The sequence below is a fragment of the Oryctolagus cuniculus genome, chromosome 8, assembly GCF_051225735.1.
Source record: "Oryctolagus cuniculus isolate XC-2025 breed Fujian yellow rabbit chromosome 8, ASM5122573v1, whole genome shotgun sequence".
Lineage (NCBI taxonomy): Eukaryota > Metazoa > Chordata > Mammalia > Lagomorpha > Leporidae > Oryctolagus > Oryctolagus cuniculus.
In genome coordinates this window covers 65029552-65047222 of record NC_142874.1, presented here as the reverse complement: position 1 = coordinate 65047222, position 17671 = coordinate 65029552, and the positions used below count along the sequence as shown (strand labels likewise).

General features: G+C 40.2%; 1 pseudogene; it reads right to left on the bottom strand.

The window, feature by feature from the left end:
• Nucleotides 1-16480: 16480 nt before the first annotated feature.
• LOC100339085 (small ribosomal subunit protein eS1 pseudogene) lies at nucleotides 16481-17263 on the bottom strand (annotated as a pseudogene).
• Nucleotides 17264-17671: the final 408 nt, after the last annotated feature.

Below are 17671 nucleotides of genomic sequence, written 5' to 3'. Positions count from 1 at the left end.
GTCATTGATGAGCATTGCCTAGATCCATTAATTAATGAAGGCTTGTAAAATGCTCCAACTTTTAAAATTAGTTCCATATTTTTCAGTTGCAATACTTTTCTAAATAAATACTTTCCTAAGTCGACTTTTGGGATACCATGAAGCACTGTTTTTGCATGATAAATGATGGATTCTTTTCTTAGCATTCTTCAGAATAATTGATTTTCTAGCACCCTCCAAAGATGACCAATGAGATATTTTTAAAAATAACATTATAAAGTAATGGATTTAAAAATGCTCGGTGTGTATCAATTTATTGCAGGTTTCTTTTTGATGCTTAGGTGCTTCATCTTTGGCCAGTGGGATTCTAAACTGGTTAATATTTTTGACATATTTTTTATTGGATTCCCTCGTGGCCTAGAAAAATAAAGTCTTTAAATGTGGTTTGTGGAGGACCCCACATTGCAAGAGGAGGCTAAGATGTGAAAAATTTCCTTTTTATATTCAGATTTCTATTAATCTGCCATTTTACATGTAAGGCATTTTTCTGGGTGCCATACCTGGCCATACCTGTAGATTCCAGGTATGAGACTGATAAGAATATTCCATAAGAATAATCTTGCTAACAACTATCTTTAGCCTAAGGAAGTCAGTTAGCATGTTTACATGATTTATGCTGGGATGCCTGTCTTTTTTTCTTTTTCACAAAGTACTTCCCTGGTCATCAGAGAGGAACTGATTTCAGGCTAGCAGCTGTAATTACTTTCTCCCCAGTCCACTGTTTGATTTTAGTCAGTATCATTGTCATGTGCTTCTTGGGTATCTTTCATTATTTGTTTTTCAACAATTTCTCTGTTTTTTTTTTCCCACAAACTATGATGTGATAACCACCAGGATTTGAACTCATTTGTTGGAGAGTAAGGATATCCTCTAAAAAATTACCTTAATGGCCACACTGCCTCATAGATCTTTTAAAATTCTTTTATTTACCCAGATACCTTTTTTTTACCCTCCTTCATCCACAATTTTTTTTTTGACAGGCAAAGTTAGAGAGAGAGAGACAGAGAGAAAAGCCAGGAGCCAGGTGCTTCCTCCTGGTCTCCCATGTGGGTGCAGGGCCCAAGCACTTGGACCATCCTCCACTGCCTTCCCGGGCCACAGCAGAGAGCTGGCCTGAAAGAGGAGCAATGGGGACAGAATCCAGTGCCCCAACTGGGACTGGAATCTGAGGTGTTGGCGCTGCAGGCAGAGGATTAGCCTAATGAGTCACAGTGCCATCCATAATTATTTGAAATTTCTTAAAATGTGTTGATAGAGGTGGGAGGAATTTTTCTGTGACTATATATGTTTTTTAAAGCCAAATTCACTTCCTTCCCTGGTCAACAAGTTTACTAGGTATTACATCTGTTAGAAGATTTAATTCATTTCCCCAAATACTTTCTTGTCCTGGGAAATCATTGTTTAATATTCGTGTTGCTTTTTGTTTTATTGGATAAATAAAGGTTCAGATCATTTGTTATAGTGTCTACTTTGAAGAGAGATTGGAGTTTGACACACTGTATATCAGCTAGTATTTCAGGACTATTCTTACCTTCCTTCCCAATAGAAATGACCTCCTCCCGTATGCCACACTTCTCATTAGGGGTGGTGATTAGAGTCTATGGTTCAGTAAATTCTAGATCTCACCTGATTTGTTTCATACATTACAGTACAGGTTTTAACAGGTGTCACCATGTAGTGCCTTCTCTGAGGTGAAAGACATACTGTACTCTTGAATCTAAAACTGCTTACTTGCTGTGTTCAAGAACCCAGTTTACTAGCTCAGGAATCTGATTGAGGCATCTGCTTTAGCATTTAAATATCCTTTCTGAGCCCTCACTACACACTTTAATTCCCAATTTCAACAGAGATTTTCCTGAGTGCTACATGGGTGTTCTTTATTATCCAGTCATATAGGACGCATTTGCCACTAGCTACAGTCTAGAGTCTGTAAATATCCCAACATCAGGAACCTAATTCTTCCCCCAGGGCTAAATTAGCAGCTCTCAACTCTGCCAAATTTTCAGACTTGTCCATTCTTTCTCATCAAAGTTTCTTTCTGTCAGTAAAGCAACAACCATCAATTTCCAAATGTAACACAACTCCCAGTAGTGAACCAGGTAGCTGTTTTGTCTCAGCTGGTGAAGAATCACAGGATTTCGTCTCCAGAGTGGTGTTGGGAAGGAGATCCCTTGGCACCATAACAACTTGTTCATGTATGCAGTGTACTCCCCTTGAATTGCCCACCTTTGCGCAGTCATCCATACTGTGTTTCCTTTTTGTCAGCAAGCCTTGGCACACTACTTCTTTCTATTCTCTGTCTATGACATCATCATGCAAGGTATGATTGATATTTAGCCTCAGAATTACTTGATTTTCTTCTATGGTGGAGGCAGCTTTGACCAACTACTAGTAAGAATTGTCTTTCAGACGGGCTAGAATGAGCAGTTTTTACAGGCAGTTGTCATGCTCAAAACCCAAGAGGTCTTTTCTGAGTAGCCTATTTCATTTATCCCACAGGTTTCAAATCTGTGTATGCTCTAGCGGCAGATATCCTTGTATAATCTTTACAGTTCGATCATGAAGTGGGGATCTCTGTGCCACCATTCTCTGAAAATCTTTTAATGCTCATTTCTTCAAAGGACTTTATTTTGATGACTTTGCAATAGGGGCTAACAGTGTTCTTTTAGGAGTAATGAGACTGGATAAAACTCAAGCAGCATTGCAAGCCCTGAGTTTCATTCCTGTTTGTCTACAAGAGACAACAACTCATTTCTCACAGTTTGAGGAACATCTCTAGTTGCTCCAGGCATTTCTCAGATTGGGCTGGACTTGACTTTTAGCTGCTGATTATTAACTCCTATTGACCCTCTTTCTCTGAAGAGGAAATTAGCCTGATAAGCATCAACTAGTTCACTAACTTGCTTTAAACGGTTATTAAGTTCACTAGATTGACTCTGTAGATTGCAGTACACCAGGGAATTTACATATTGCTGTTGCAATACTGTAATTTTATATTGATTTCCATTCAATGAAAGTGTAGACTGTGCTTGGTGAGACTCCGAATTTAGGATTGACATTGAAGTTAGGTGTATGGTAGCATACCACTCTCCTTCTTAATATTCACCATCTTAACTTATCTGAAGCAATCAGGAGAGCCACTTTCTTTAGTCCTTGACAGTCTGCTATTTTCTTCCTGGAATAATTTGCCTTATTGTAGCTAGAATGACGATTAAAAAGAATTAGTGAAAATCAAAACTCCCCTGTTACCATTTCCCCAGTTTAGAAGTGATCAATTGTTACACTTTTTGGAATTCTGCACTGATTAATGTTTACTACAGAGGAAGATTTCAGCAGTTAATTTGAAGATTCTCATTTACCCAATTAAAAACAGTAAAGGGTAGACTTAGATAATATCCCCTTTAAAAAGGGCAAAGGCAACATGATCTATGCTTTCAGCTTTTTGACTTTACACCAAAGGGTGATATTTTAGTCAATAAACGTCTCCATTTTATATTCAGAGCATCAAATTGCTCATGTTATATTTTCCAAGGACTCCTACCCCTTCAATAAATATCCAGATTATTTTTCACTGTAAGTAATCATAAACCAACCAAATACACCCTGCTAAAAGCATTCCATAGATAAGGAATCTCCTGCTAGCAAATATAATTTATTTACCAGGAGGTTTGTCATGATCTGGTTAACAAGGAGATATGACTGGTTTCTTTCTTTCCCAGGACATATTCACATAAAAGAACATTAGTTGCTGATCTCCTGTTTAATTATTTGCTTCACCAAAACTTTCTGTTTTTGCCAGTACATGATTGAAATATAATTCTAAAAGGGCTATTTTCTGGGTCAAAGGAAAAATGCATGTACAATTTTGCTAGAAAGTACAAAATTACCCTTTGTTGGAAAATTCACATTTCCACCACCATAGTGTGACTGTTTCTATTATACCATAGCTTCTCCAATGAGATTTTTGCTATTCTGAAGAGTGTTAAATGGTTACTCAGATAATTTGTATTCACTTTGTTCTAAGCTATCAAGGTACTATCTTGTGAGCCGGCACCGCGGCTCACTAGGCTAATCCTCCGCCTTGCGGCGCCAGCACACCTGGTTCTAGTCCTGGTCAGGGCGCCGGATTCTGTCCCAGTTGCTCCTCTTCCAGGCCAGCTCTCTGCTGTGGCCAGGGAGTGCAGTGGAGGATGGCCCAAGTACTTGGGCCCTGCACCCCATGGGAGACCAGGATAAGTACCTGGCTCCTGCCATCAGATAAGCGCGGTGCGCCGGCTGCAGCGCACCGGCCGCGGCGGCCATTGGAGGGTGAACCAATGGAAAAAGGAAGACCTTTCTCTCTGTCTCTCTCTCTCACTGTCCACTCTGCCTGTCAAAAAAAAAAAAAAAAAAAAGATACTATCTTGCTCATGTACCAGAAGATTTTGACAATACTCATCCTTGAAACATTTCCCTTAGTGGTCTCTGGGGTGTCACTTTCTCAGTTGTCCTCCTTTGCTAGTTCCTTCTCTTCAAACTTTATAAAAGGAATTTTTCAAGTTTCACCCTGAGACTTCTTCCTGTGTAGTCATTCCTTTGGTCACCTCAGAAAGTATGGTGATTTTATGTACAGTGTATTTATACCTTCTTCCTCCTAACATGTCCCTGTGTGTCACATCTCCAATGTGCCACTAAGGTATTTAATGAACATCTTGTGTTTCTATGTCCCAAACCAAATTCTTCTCAGTTCCTACATCTGACCCTCCCCAAGTCATTCTAATTTTAGTAAATGGTAAGTATTCCTGTAGCTCAGGCAAAAAATTTCTTTCTCATTTGATGCAAATTAATTCATTGGCACATCCATTAAGTGCACTTTTGAAAAACACCTATAATTTCACCACTTCTTAATGCCTCCAGTACTACCAGTATAGCCCAAACCACTATCATCTTTCATGGATTTTTGTAACCTTTAATAATTGCAGTAATCTTTAAACTGGTATCCATGCATCTTTCCTTTCTGTTCCCTCTGCTCTCAAATCTATTCTATACCCAGAAGAATCTATTTTTTAAAGTCAACATTATGGAAGAAAAAATTTGTATGAAATGAAACATACCTGTTTTAAGTGTATAATTCGAGCACTTTATTCTTTTAAAGATTTATTTAAAATATTTTTTAAAAGGCAGAGAAACAGAGCAAGATGTATGGAGGCCGAGGCTGGGGGAAGAGGGGATGAATGTTGGGGATTTTTTCATCCACTGGTTCACTTCCCAAATGGCGACAATAGCTAGGTCTGGGCCAGGCCAAACCAGCAGCCAGGAACTTTTAACTCTATCTGGGTCTCTCATGTGGGTGGTAGAGGACTAAGTAGTTGGGCCATTTTCTGCTGCCTTCCTAGGCACATTAGAGGGAAGTCAGATTGGGATTTGAGCAGTCATGACTCAAACTGGTGATTAGATATTGGATGCAAGTATTGCAAGTGATGTCTTAACCTGCTGTCCCCCAATTTGAGTGCTTTAAAGTGTCTGTTTTACTTGTCTTCAGTCAATCCCTGTGCCTAGACCCAGCTATGTCTTCACATTCATTGAGCTATTTCTTTGCAATGTCTAATATTAGTGTCAATCCCATTACATTAAATTTTATTTCATATATTTTGTTAATAAATAATAATTCTTGATTTATATACAATTCTGTGGTTTGAACTTGAACATCAAAGCCATGAAAGCCATAAGAAATAAACTTTCATTGTTTAAAATTATGTAACTGTGGTATTTTGTTATAGAAGCACAAATGAACTAAGTCAGAAATTGGTGTCAGAGCTATTGAATGTTGTTGTAATATCTAAAAATGTAGATGTGTTCTTAGAATGGAGCAATGGGTAGAATCTGATACAGTTTTGTGGTGTGTGCTAGAAGAAAACCTTGATTGTTGTGAGTGGAGAATTAAGGGCAACTTTCATTCCTCAGAAGAGGAGAGCTACAGAGAAAGCCTTAGTCTTAGAGATTATCTCAGTGGTCATGAACAGAATATTGGTGAAATATAGAGAGTAAAAGCCATTCGGATGGTTTCTTAAATGGATATGCGGAATATCATATTTGAAACTAGAAGAAAGGCCATTCTTTTTATAAAGTGGCAAAGAAATTGGCTGAATTGTATCTGTTTCCTACTGATTTGTGGAAGGCAGAATTTAAGAGCAATGGACTAAGGATTTTTGGTGAAGGACATCTGTAAGCCAATTGTTCAGGGTGCTACATAGCTTTTTTTAACTGCATATAGTAAAATGAGAGAAGAGAGAAAGGGATTCAGAACAGAATTTATAATGAGAAAGGAAGCATATATAAAGATCTGGAGAATTTTCAGCTTGAATATGCAAAAAATAAAGTACCTGTAGGAAGGAAAATCATGGGTGAGGCCAAGCTACCTTTGATAAGGAGGTTAGTATGGATAGGTGAGTCTTCTAATCAGAATAATGAAAGAATGACTGTGAAAGTATTTCAGAGGTCTTTGAAGTTGTCATTCCCATAACAGAACCAGAGTGTCAAGGTATTGAATGCAGAACAGTTTCAAGGGAGAAGACCAGGGCACCTGTGGGCACTCAGGACTCACTGCCCAGGGCAACCTCAAGTCTGTGCTGCTTCATTGTAGCACAGTGCTCCTTGGCTGCCCCTTCTGTGGCCCTTCTGGGATCAGGTGATGCTCAGGCTGCTGTTAGAGGGCATAAAACATCAGGATTGTGGTGTCCTTGTGATACTGTGCAGATGTTCTACATGCATGAGGTACTTCTACTTAGGTATCAAAGTATTTCTTACAGAGTGTTGCAGCCCAGGCAGAGAAATGTTTATAGGAAAAAGGCCACTGCAGGGTTCCGACTAAGGCTATCCCTAGCAGAGCCGTGGGCCAAGGCCACAAGAGAGAGCCCCTACAAAACCAGAACTCAGTATAGCTGTGGAAGCAGAAACACCACAGGAGTCCCTACTGTTGGCACTGTGGCAGAGTTGTGGAAGTGGGGCTGTCTCTGTGAATCTATAACTGTAGAACTACCAGAATGAATTTCAGCCTCGGACATTCCAGCTCATGACAGCTGCTAAATGAACTGCACTTAGCAATGCTATTGGAGCAGGAAATCCCAGGGCCTTGGAGTCCAACCCCAGCCCAAGGGAATCTGGACTGTAGGATGTGAAATCAGATTATTCTCAAGCCTTAAGATTTAACGTTTGCTTTCTTGAATTTTAGATTTGGCTAGGCTCTGTTACTACTTTCTTCTTTCTTTTTTGCTCCTTTTTTTGAAATGGGAATGTCTATCCAATGCCTGTGCCATTACTGTATTTTAAAAATACAAGGGAGACAGGCATTTTGTACAGTGGTTAAAATGCCCCTTGGGAGCCTGTATCTCATATCAGAGTGTCTGGGCTGAGTTCTGGTTCCACTTCTGATTCCAGCTCCCTGCTAATGCACATCCTAGGAGACAATGGTGATGGCTGAGGAAGTTAGGTTCCTGCCTCCAATGTGGGAGACCCAGATTGAGTTCCTGGCTCCTGTCTTCAGCCTGGCCCAGCCCTGGCTGATATAGGCATTTAGGAAGTGAACCAAGTATGGGAGATCTTTCTCTGTCTATCTCTGTTTCTCTCCTGTGACTTTCAAATAAATTTTAAGAATTAAATTAGTAAAAAATAAAAGTCAAAGAGATTTTTAAAAAGTTAATAGAAAATGTGTGTTATATAAAAACTATGTATGAATTTTATTTTTTGAAGCAAAATAAACATCTATTCCATTTTCCATGGCGATTTCTAAGTCTCCTCATATATAACTTGTTTGATTTCACAGCCTCACAGTTGGAGAGGGAACTTACCTTGGGGTAATTAATTTTTATTTTTTTGACAGGCAGAGTGGACAGTGAGAGAGAGAGACAGAGAGAAAGGTCTTCCTTTTCTGTTGGTTCACCACGCAATGGCCGCTGCTGCTGGCGCACCACACTGATCCGAAGGCAGGAGCCAGGTCTTTCTCCTGGTCTCCCATGGGGTGCAGGGCCCAAGCACTTGGGCCATCCTCCACTGCACTCCCTGGCCACAGCAGAGAGCTGGCCTGGAAGAGGGGCAACCAGGACAGAATCCAGTGCCCCAAATGGGACTAGAACCTGATGTGCCGGCACCACAAGGCGGAGGATTAGCCTATTGAGCTGCGGCACCCGCCCACACCTTGGGGTAATTCATGTCGAGTCTCACACAAATCTGATTTTGATAATATTTAGATGAAACTTTAGATTTAGATTTTTAAATTGATGTTGGAGTGAGTTAAGACTTTGGGGGTTATTGGGTTGTATTTGAGAAGGACATGGATTTTGAAAGTCCCATCGTGGAATGTTATTGTTTGATTGATGCTCTTCCTTCTAAAAAGGTTGAAACTCAATGCTTTTTTTCAACTTTTATTTAATAAATATAAATTTCCAAAGTACAGCTTTCAGATTATAGCAGCTTCCTTCCCCCCATACTCTCCCTTCCACCCACAACCATCCCATCTCCCACTCCCTCTCCCATCCCATCCCATCCTTCATCAAGATTGGTTTTCAATTATCTTTTTACACAAAGATCAACTTAGTATATACTAGATACAGATTTCAACAGACTGCACCCACACAGGCACACAAAGTATAGAGTATTGTTTGAATAATAGTTTTACCATTAATTCGCATAGTACAACATATTAAGGACATAGATCCTATATGAGGAGTAGGTGCACAGTGATTCCCATTGTGGATTTAACAATTGACACTCTCATTTATGACATCAGTAATCACCCAAGGCTCTTGTCATGAGCTGCCAAGGCTATGGAAGCCTCTTGCATTTGATAACTCCAATCTTATTTAGTCAAGGCCATAGTCAAAGTGGAAGTTCTCTCCTCCCTTCAGAGAAAGGTACCTTCTTCTTCGATGGCCCATTCTTTCTGCTGGGATCTCACTCACAGAGATCTTTCATTTAGGTCATTTTTTTTGCCACAGTGTCTTGAATTTCCATGCCTGTGAAACTTTCATGGGCTTTGTAGCTGGATCCAAATTCCTTAAGGGCTGATTCTGAGGCCAGAGTGCTGTTTAGGGCATTTGCCATTCTATGAGTCTGCTGTGTATCTTGCTTCCCATGTTGGATCGTTCTCTGCTTTTTAATTCTATCAATTATTATTTGCAGAAATTGATCTTATTTATGTAATCCCTTTGACACTTAATCCTATCTTTTTGATCAATTATGAACTTAAACTGATCACTTTACAAGTAAGATGGCATTGGTACATGCCACCTTGATGGGATTGAATTGGAATACCCTGGCATGTTTCTAGCTCTACCATTAAGGGTAAGTCTGAGTGAGCATGTCCCAAACTGTACATCTCCTCCCTCCATTAATTCCCACTCTAATATTTAACAGGGATCACTTTTCAGTTAAATTTAAATGCCTAAGAATAATTGTGTGTTAATTACAGAGTTCAACCAATGGTATTAAGTAGAACAAAAAGTACTAAAAGGAATAAAATAGTAAGTTGTTCCTCGGCAATCAGGACAAGGGCTGATCAAGTCATTGTTTCTCATAGTGTCCATTTCACTTCAACAGGTTTCCTTTTAGGTGCTCAGTTAGTTGTCACCGCTCAGGGAGAACATACGATATTTGTCCCTTTGGGACTGGCTTGCTTTCTTTCTTTCTTTCTTTCTTTCTTTCTTTCTTTCTTTCTTTCTTTCTTTCTTTCTTTCTTTTTTACAGGCAGAGTTAGACAGTGAGAGAGAGACAGAGAGAAATATCTTCCTTTTTCCATTGGTTCACCCCCCAAGTGGCCGCTGTAGCTGGCGTGCTGCGGCTGGTGTGCTGTGCGGATCTGAAGCCAGAAGCCATGTGCTTCCTTCTGGTCTCCCATGCAGGTGCAGGGCCCAAGGACCTGGGCCATCCTCCACTTCACTCCTGGGCCACAGCAGAGAGCTGGACTGGAAGAGCAACCGGGACAGAATCCAGCGCCCCATCCGGGACTAGAACCCGGGGTGCCGCAAGCGGAGGATTAGCCTAGTGAGCTTCGATGCTGGCCAGGACTGGTTTATTTCACTCAGCATGATGTTTTCCATATTCCTCCATTTTGTTGCAAATGACCAGATTTCATTTTTTTTACTGCTGCATAGTATTCTATAGAGTTCATATCCCATAATTTCTTTATCCAGTCTTCTGTTGATGGGCATTTAAGTTGATTCCATGTCTTAGCTATTGTGAATTGAGCTGCAAGAAACACCGGAAACTCAGTCCTTAATGCAACCATTTTAAGAGTCATGGTCTTTGGCTAATGATTAAGTCCTAGGGGCTTTGCCCTAATAAATGGGATTTAGTGCCCTTGGAAAGGACTGTAGGTTGAAAGGAGCACCCCTTTGATGTTCTTATCCCTTATGGTAGTTGAGGATACAGCACACCATCCCTCAGGGGATGTAGCATGAAGGTAGCATCTTGAAAGCAGACAGCAGCCCTCACAGAACATTGAATCTATTGGTGCCTTGATCTTGAACTTCCTAGCCTTAAGAACCATGAGAAATAAATCTCTGTTGTTTATAAATGACCCAGTCTGTGACATGAACTGAGACATAAAATTCTTCCGAGGGACTTGTATTGTGGCTTAGTGGGTTAAATTGCTGCTTGAGACATTAGCATCCCGTAGATGAATGCTCCACTTCCGATTCAGTGTCCTGCTAATGTGCCTGGGAAAGCAGGAAATGATGGCTCAAGTGCTTGGGCCCTGCCACTCATGAGGGGAACATGAATGGAGATGCTGTCTCCTGGCTTTGGCCTTGCCTAGCTCTGGCTCACAGTTTCTGTGAATCAGGCATTTGAATATGGTTTAGCTGGGTTGGCTCTTGGTCAGGATTCTCATGAGGTTGCAGTCAAGTTGTTGGCTTTAGCACAGTCTGCAGAAGGATGGATTGGTGGAGGATCTGCTTCCAAGCTCCATCAGCTATCTATTGACACTCACCTCCACACCACAGGGACTTCTCCAGGGACTGCCTCATGATATGGACCATGGATTCCCCCAGAAAAAAACCATCTGGGAGAACATGAAAACAAGTGCATATACTCAAGCAGAAGCTTTTGACTTTAATAGCATATCATTACTCTACAAGAATGATCATTTTGAGACCTTTTAAAACTCTGCCTGTGCTGAGTTCTGGAAATTGTCTCCAAATTGACCCAGGGTAGTTGGTTATGGCTTCACTTGGTTTCCCTTTTCTTGTGCTGCTTCTAATAGATGATGACAGTAGCCTTGTATACAATTTTCTAGTTGTTTTTGGCAGGAAGGAAAGTCCCACAATTACCCCTTCCTGGGTAGGAACAGAAGTCCAGAGACTATGCTTTATAATGCTAGTCACATCATGTGGGGCTTCACCTCAGCAGCACCAGTGACTTGCCACTTCTATCACTGGCCTGTGTTGTCTCTTAGACCCCATGTGTAACTTCTCTTCCACCTGTTTTCTCCGTCATGGTTTCACTGACTCTGCTATTGCTTAGGCATTCCCAGCATAGCACTGCTTCAGTCTTTGCTCTTGCTGTTACCTCTGTCTAAATCACACATTCCCCAGACTGAATTTAAATCTCTGCTTAAATATTACTGATCACATAGGCTTTCTCTGATTATTTTGTGTAAAATAGTGCCTTCCTCCTCATTTATTCTTTCAACAAATTTTTTTGAGAGATAGAGAAGGAGGCATATAGACAGAGTGCCCATCTGTGGGTTCACTTCCCAAATGCCTGCACTGGTCTCAGGCAGGGTTGGAGGCTGAATCTAGGAGCCAGAAATTCAATCCAGGTCTCCCAATTCGATGGCTAGAAGCCAATCACTTGATCCACCAGGAGGTGCATTAGTGGGAATTGGAGTTGGGAGCAAAGCCAAGTATTGACCCAAGTGCTCTGATTTGGGATGTGTACATCCTAACTGATGTCTTACCTGCTAGTCCAAATGCCTGCCTTTTGTTCGTTCTTTATTTTACTTATTATATTTTATTTTAATAGCACTTATCACAACCTGACATATTAAATATGTATTGTTTTGTGTCTCCCCCAACTGCAGTATAAACTCCAAGTGAAATAGTCCCCAGAACCATGCTTGACACATATTAGAAACTCAACATGTATTTGTTCAATAGTTGAATAAGTAGCATACTCCATGCTGCAGCCAGGAGCAAGGAAATCCATCCTGATTTCTGACATGGATGGCAAAGATCCAAGCACTTGGGATGATTTTCTGCTGCCATCCCAGGTGCATTAACAGGAAGCTGGATTGGAATCAGAGCAGCCAGGAATATTTGTTTTTAACTTTTCAAAAATTTATTTTGAGGGACACACACACACACACACACACACAGAGAGAGAGAGAGAGAAACTCCCACCCTCTAGAGGTTCACTCCCCAAATGTTTGCAATGGCCCCTGGCTGGTGTTGAACCCAGGAGCCAAGAATTAAATCTGGGTCTATCAAGTGGGTAGCAGGAATTCAATCACTTGAGCCATCATTGCTGCCTCCCAAGGTCTGAACTGGCAAGAAGCTCCAGTCAAGAATGGAGACAGGCATCTACCCAGGCACTCTAATATGGAATGAGGGCATCCTAACACTAGGTCAAATGCCCACCCCACATTCTGACAGTGGAAAACAAGATGCTTCCCTGAATTCGACTCCATTGTTTTCTATCCAAACTTGGATACAGAAGTCTTTTATTCTGTGTTCAACCTATTCATGTTTTCCATACTACCAAATCAAAGGCTCAGTTACCATCCCAGGGTTCTGAACAGGAATGGAGCATGTCCCAGCTCCATTATACAAAATCCCCTAATTCCCTAGAGCTCACTTGTAGTTTTCATTAAGGGAACTCTCCAAATCCTCTTTTTTATTTTTATTTTTTTGGCAAGTTGGTCACTTAAGCACTTATATGCCTAGCCCTATTGCTCTGCTACACACCACACACACACACACACACACACAGAGAGAGAGAGAGAGAGAGAGAGAGACAGAGAGAGAGATCTGGAATTGTTGAATTCTGGGCTCCTGGGACCTTCTGCCTTTGGCCTACAACACAAAAACCACGAAGTTCATAACTACATGCATATTCTGGCTATATTCTGGTTAGGAGGAAACTACCACATTTCTTTTATTTTTTCAGTTTTCTGCTGCAGGGTAGACAGATATAAATTAATGTTCCAATAGAGTAATTGGCCCAAATATAAGTAAATGAATGAATAAAAAGCCTATTCCTTAGATCTGTGTCTCTCCTAGCCAATCTTCAATGTTCTCTTCCCAGTAAAAATTTCTTTCCAAAAACTCCATAAAACCTTCTCTACATGTATATTCCTTACTATATTTTATCATTTTTACATAATTATCCAGTTAGCTCCTCAGTTAAACTGTGAGCTCCTTGGGGACAAAGTTTGTGCATCTGCTTTTCCTCACTATAGTATAAGCTGGATATTTTGCACCTAGTAAGACCCAGGAATAATTGTGAATACAATAATTTAGTTATTGTAATAATTAAATAAAGAAACAATGTAATAATTGTAATGATGAAAATATGTTCCCAATTTTAGTACCAAATGTATAACAAATGTCAGGCTAAAGGCTAGAGGCAGATTTCATGAGTGTTGAAAATGCTTCTCTAGATTAATGCAGACATTGAGAAGATAGTTTCCCTTAATTAGTAATGTTTTATATTATTTTGAAAGAACTAAGAACCTTAAACAAGGTAAATATTGCTTATATTAATTAAAAATGGTTCTCTCAGAGGTAGGCAATATGATACAGGTCTTGCCATGTTGTTCAGACCATATATTTGCAACACTGATCTGTGACCATGATCAGTAGATTAATAAAACCAAGGACAGTAAATATTATAAATCATAAACTTTTAATGAATAATTAAGCTTAATTCCTTAACTTCTGTGAGGAATATTTGTGTAAATAAGTACTGAATATTTTTCTTTTAAACTTTTGAACATGAGGCAGTCCTCATCCAAGCTGTCATTGCAGCAGGCAGTGGAGACCCTGCAGGCCACTCTCTTCCAAAAGACATACTTGACTGATTATTTTTATAATTTTTTAATTTCAGTGAGGTAGCTACTTGTAAATTTTAAGTTGGCTTTAGAAGCGTGAATGAGCATGAGTATGCGTTATGACTCAGATGCGGCTGTGTGCAAAGGATGACAATGCTTGACTTTCTTCTCTTTTTCCTTAGTTAGAAAGAATAAAACTTCAAATTTTGAGTAAGCATTCATAAGCTTCTAACGAAATATGAAAATATGTCCCTGTTCTCTAAATATGTTTTACATAATCTTTTTTGCCATATTATAGCATCACTGTAAAACAGTCTTAGATGTGTACATAAAAACTGATTCAGTGTTTTAGAATGATTTTTTTCTTATTTTCTAGGCTCACAGTGTCATATAGACTGTAATACATCTAGAAATTTGCAATGGCTTCTATTCAGTGAAGAAGTTTTAATTATTTAATCTTACTAATTTTTGTTCTTTAACAGATATTTTCTTTTTTCCTTACTTTTGTGTTTCTTTTATTTTAATAGTTTATTTTATTTGAAAGGCAGAGAGAGTGACACAAAGAAAGACAGAATGATAGAGATCACTCATCTGTTGTTTCACTTCCCAAATGCTTACAACCACCAGGGCTGGGCCAGGCTGAAGCTAGGAGTTGGGAATTTATTCAGGTATCTCCTGTGATGGCAGGAACCCAACTACCTGAGTCTCCCAGGAAGCTGCTTCCCAGGTAGGGCATTAGCAGAAGCTAAAGTCAAGAGCAGAACTCTGACTCTAACCCAGGCGCTCCACTATGCAATGTGGATGTCCCAACCTGCATCTTAACCACAGCTCCAAATGCCTGGCCCATTTCTTTTGTTTTGAAATATATGTTTTTTCAGGCTCCATGAAATAATCTTGAACTTTTCAGTTAAGATTTTCTAAGAGACTCCAATACAGTCCAGACAAAATGTGGTTTGTAATTGTTTATTGGTTACTCAGAGATTTGAGGGTAACTTTGAAAATTATCTACAAAGGTGAGTTATAAGGAAATATTTACACCAAAGAGAGCATTCTTAAATGTATTTGCAAACATGTATCAAATAAATGTTAAATATCAAAGAGACACCAAAATGGCAAAATAAGGAGGGAGCTTACTGCTCTTAAAGCATGGAGAGAATGAAATCTCAGGGAAGAGTTAGAAAAAGGCAGAGCAAACACCACGCAAATTAGAGGGACATTGTGGGTCTACGTGTAGGGTGTGGACACGCACAACTCAGGATCCCACAGCCAAGAGCTCAGCACCAAATTCGGAGAGTAAGGTGAGACCAGCAGCCCAAGCCACGGGTGATAAAATTGCAGGAAGAGCCTGTGTGAGTCCAGCTTAGAACCCTGTGGGGGACAGTGCACCTGCCAACCTAGAGGGAAAAAAATGGAGGATGTTTTCTCTCCCTGACCCCCTGGCACTGGCATCCTGTACCTAGCCAAGAAGGAGCGGATGCCATTTTGGACATATGTAACAGCTGTGTCAGCTTGTCCATGTGCCCAACAACTAGCAGAGAGGAGATGCCTGAATCTGGCTGGGAGAATTGACAGGGGGTTGGGTGCTCTTGACTATGGGAGTCTTGTGTGCTGGGACTGTGAAAACACTGTGATTATATGTGAATGCACAGGGTGTGACTGGTCTTTGAGCAGTCACTGTGACTCCACATGCTCAGGGCTTCCTGATTCCCTGGTGAGGGTCATTGCTGCGGGATCTGTGCTCACACTGAGGACTGCATGGGTCCTTTGTGTGATTCTTGTGTCAGCATGAACAAATAATATACCCACTGGGGCTAGTGACCAGGCATTGATCTCCTCGGAGGAGAGGAGGTGAGCATGAGACTACACCAACGGAGATTAAACCTTCCCTCTAATTAAAAAAAAAAAAAACTACCACACCCAATCTAGGTGTCACCTTGGACAATCCCCTCACCCTGAAACACTGAACAGAGCTCCCTGACTACACCCAGTACACCCCTCAGGATATTCACTGAAAGAGCAGACACTCCACTAAGCCAGAGAGGCATAGTTCAAAGATAAAAGCCATCACAGAGAAAACAACAACAAATATCTCCACAAGTGCCTCAAAATAAACAGTAATTCAAGAACCAAAAATAAGGAAAACAACATAATGCCTTCAAAGAAACACAACAACACTTCAATACTAGAATGTGAAAATGAAGAGACTGAAGAAATGCTGGAAACAGAATTTAAAAAAATCGATCATAAGATTACTTAGAAGAAATCAGAAGCAAATCCATGAATTAAAGAAATCCATACATGACATGAATGAACATTTTTCCCATGAAATTGAGATTTTCAAGAGAAATCAGAATGAAATATTTGTGGTTTTTTTTTTCACAAATAGGACATTTTATTTGTCACTATTAAAGCCTAATTTTAAACAGATTCTTGGACGGGTGGTTCGTAGCCATCAGCTCATTCGACTTTTGCACCTGTCTCATTCCCAGTGGCTTTTCCAGAACTGCTACCTTCTCCATGAAGCTCCATGAGTTTTCCCAATTCAAACTTGGGCTTCTTCAACATCTTCACTTTTCTAACGAAGACATCATGGAGAGGATAAATAGATTGGCTGGGATCAATTTATTGACTACTTCTTTCAAATCATTTGTTTGCACCTCCCGTGTCATGATTTCCATCATCTTCTTCCGGATCTGGCGGACCTGCTGGTGCTGAGCATAGGAAGTCTTCCGTATCTGATTGTTGCATTTTTTGGTAAAACCAACACAGAACAGACGAAGCAAATAGCCATCGGTAGTCTTGACATCAACATGAGCTTCAATCATGGTCTGCCATTTTTGACCATGGAGCACATTTTGTCATGGGTAAGATCCATGCCGTGGAAGTTAGTCAGGCAGTTTTTGCCCTGAACATCCTCCGTAATCAGTTTGAATTTTCTAAATGCAACTTCATCATTCTGTAGGTCAGCAAGACTCACTTCAAAAACACGACCCTTGAGTCCATCAGACGCAATTTTGGTTCCTTGGGTCCACGTGACCAGTGTTTTCCCAATACTTCGTATGTTGAACATAGCAGGTGCCTTCACATCATACCAATCTTTCTTAGAAAATGGGTCCACCACTTTCTTCTTGGCTCCCTTTTTGCCGCCTTTCGTAAGGTGCTTGTTCTTGCCAACCGCCATGGTGGTGCTCAGAGAGCCAAAAAGGAGAATGAAATATTTGAAATGAAGAATTCAATAGATCAAATAAAAAAGGCAGTGGAAAGCCTTAACAACACACTTGGTGAGTCAGAAGAAAGAATATCCGAGTTAGAAGACAAATCTCTAAAATACAGTCAGACCAAAAATGAAGATGAAGAAGATGAAGAAGACGATGAAGACAAAGAAGAGGAAGGAGAGGAGGAAGAAGAGGAGGAAGAAGAAGAAATAATTAGGAAACTAAACGACAGTTTTGGAGATTTATGGGATACTATCAAACAACTCAACATACAGGTCTTAGGAATTCCTGAAGGTGTGGAAAGAGAGAATGGTTTAGAAGGCCTTTTAAGTGAAATAATTACAGAAAACTTCCCTAATTTGGAGAAAGAAAGGGATATCGAAATTCACAAGGC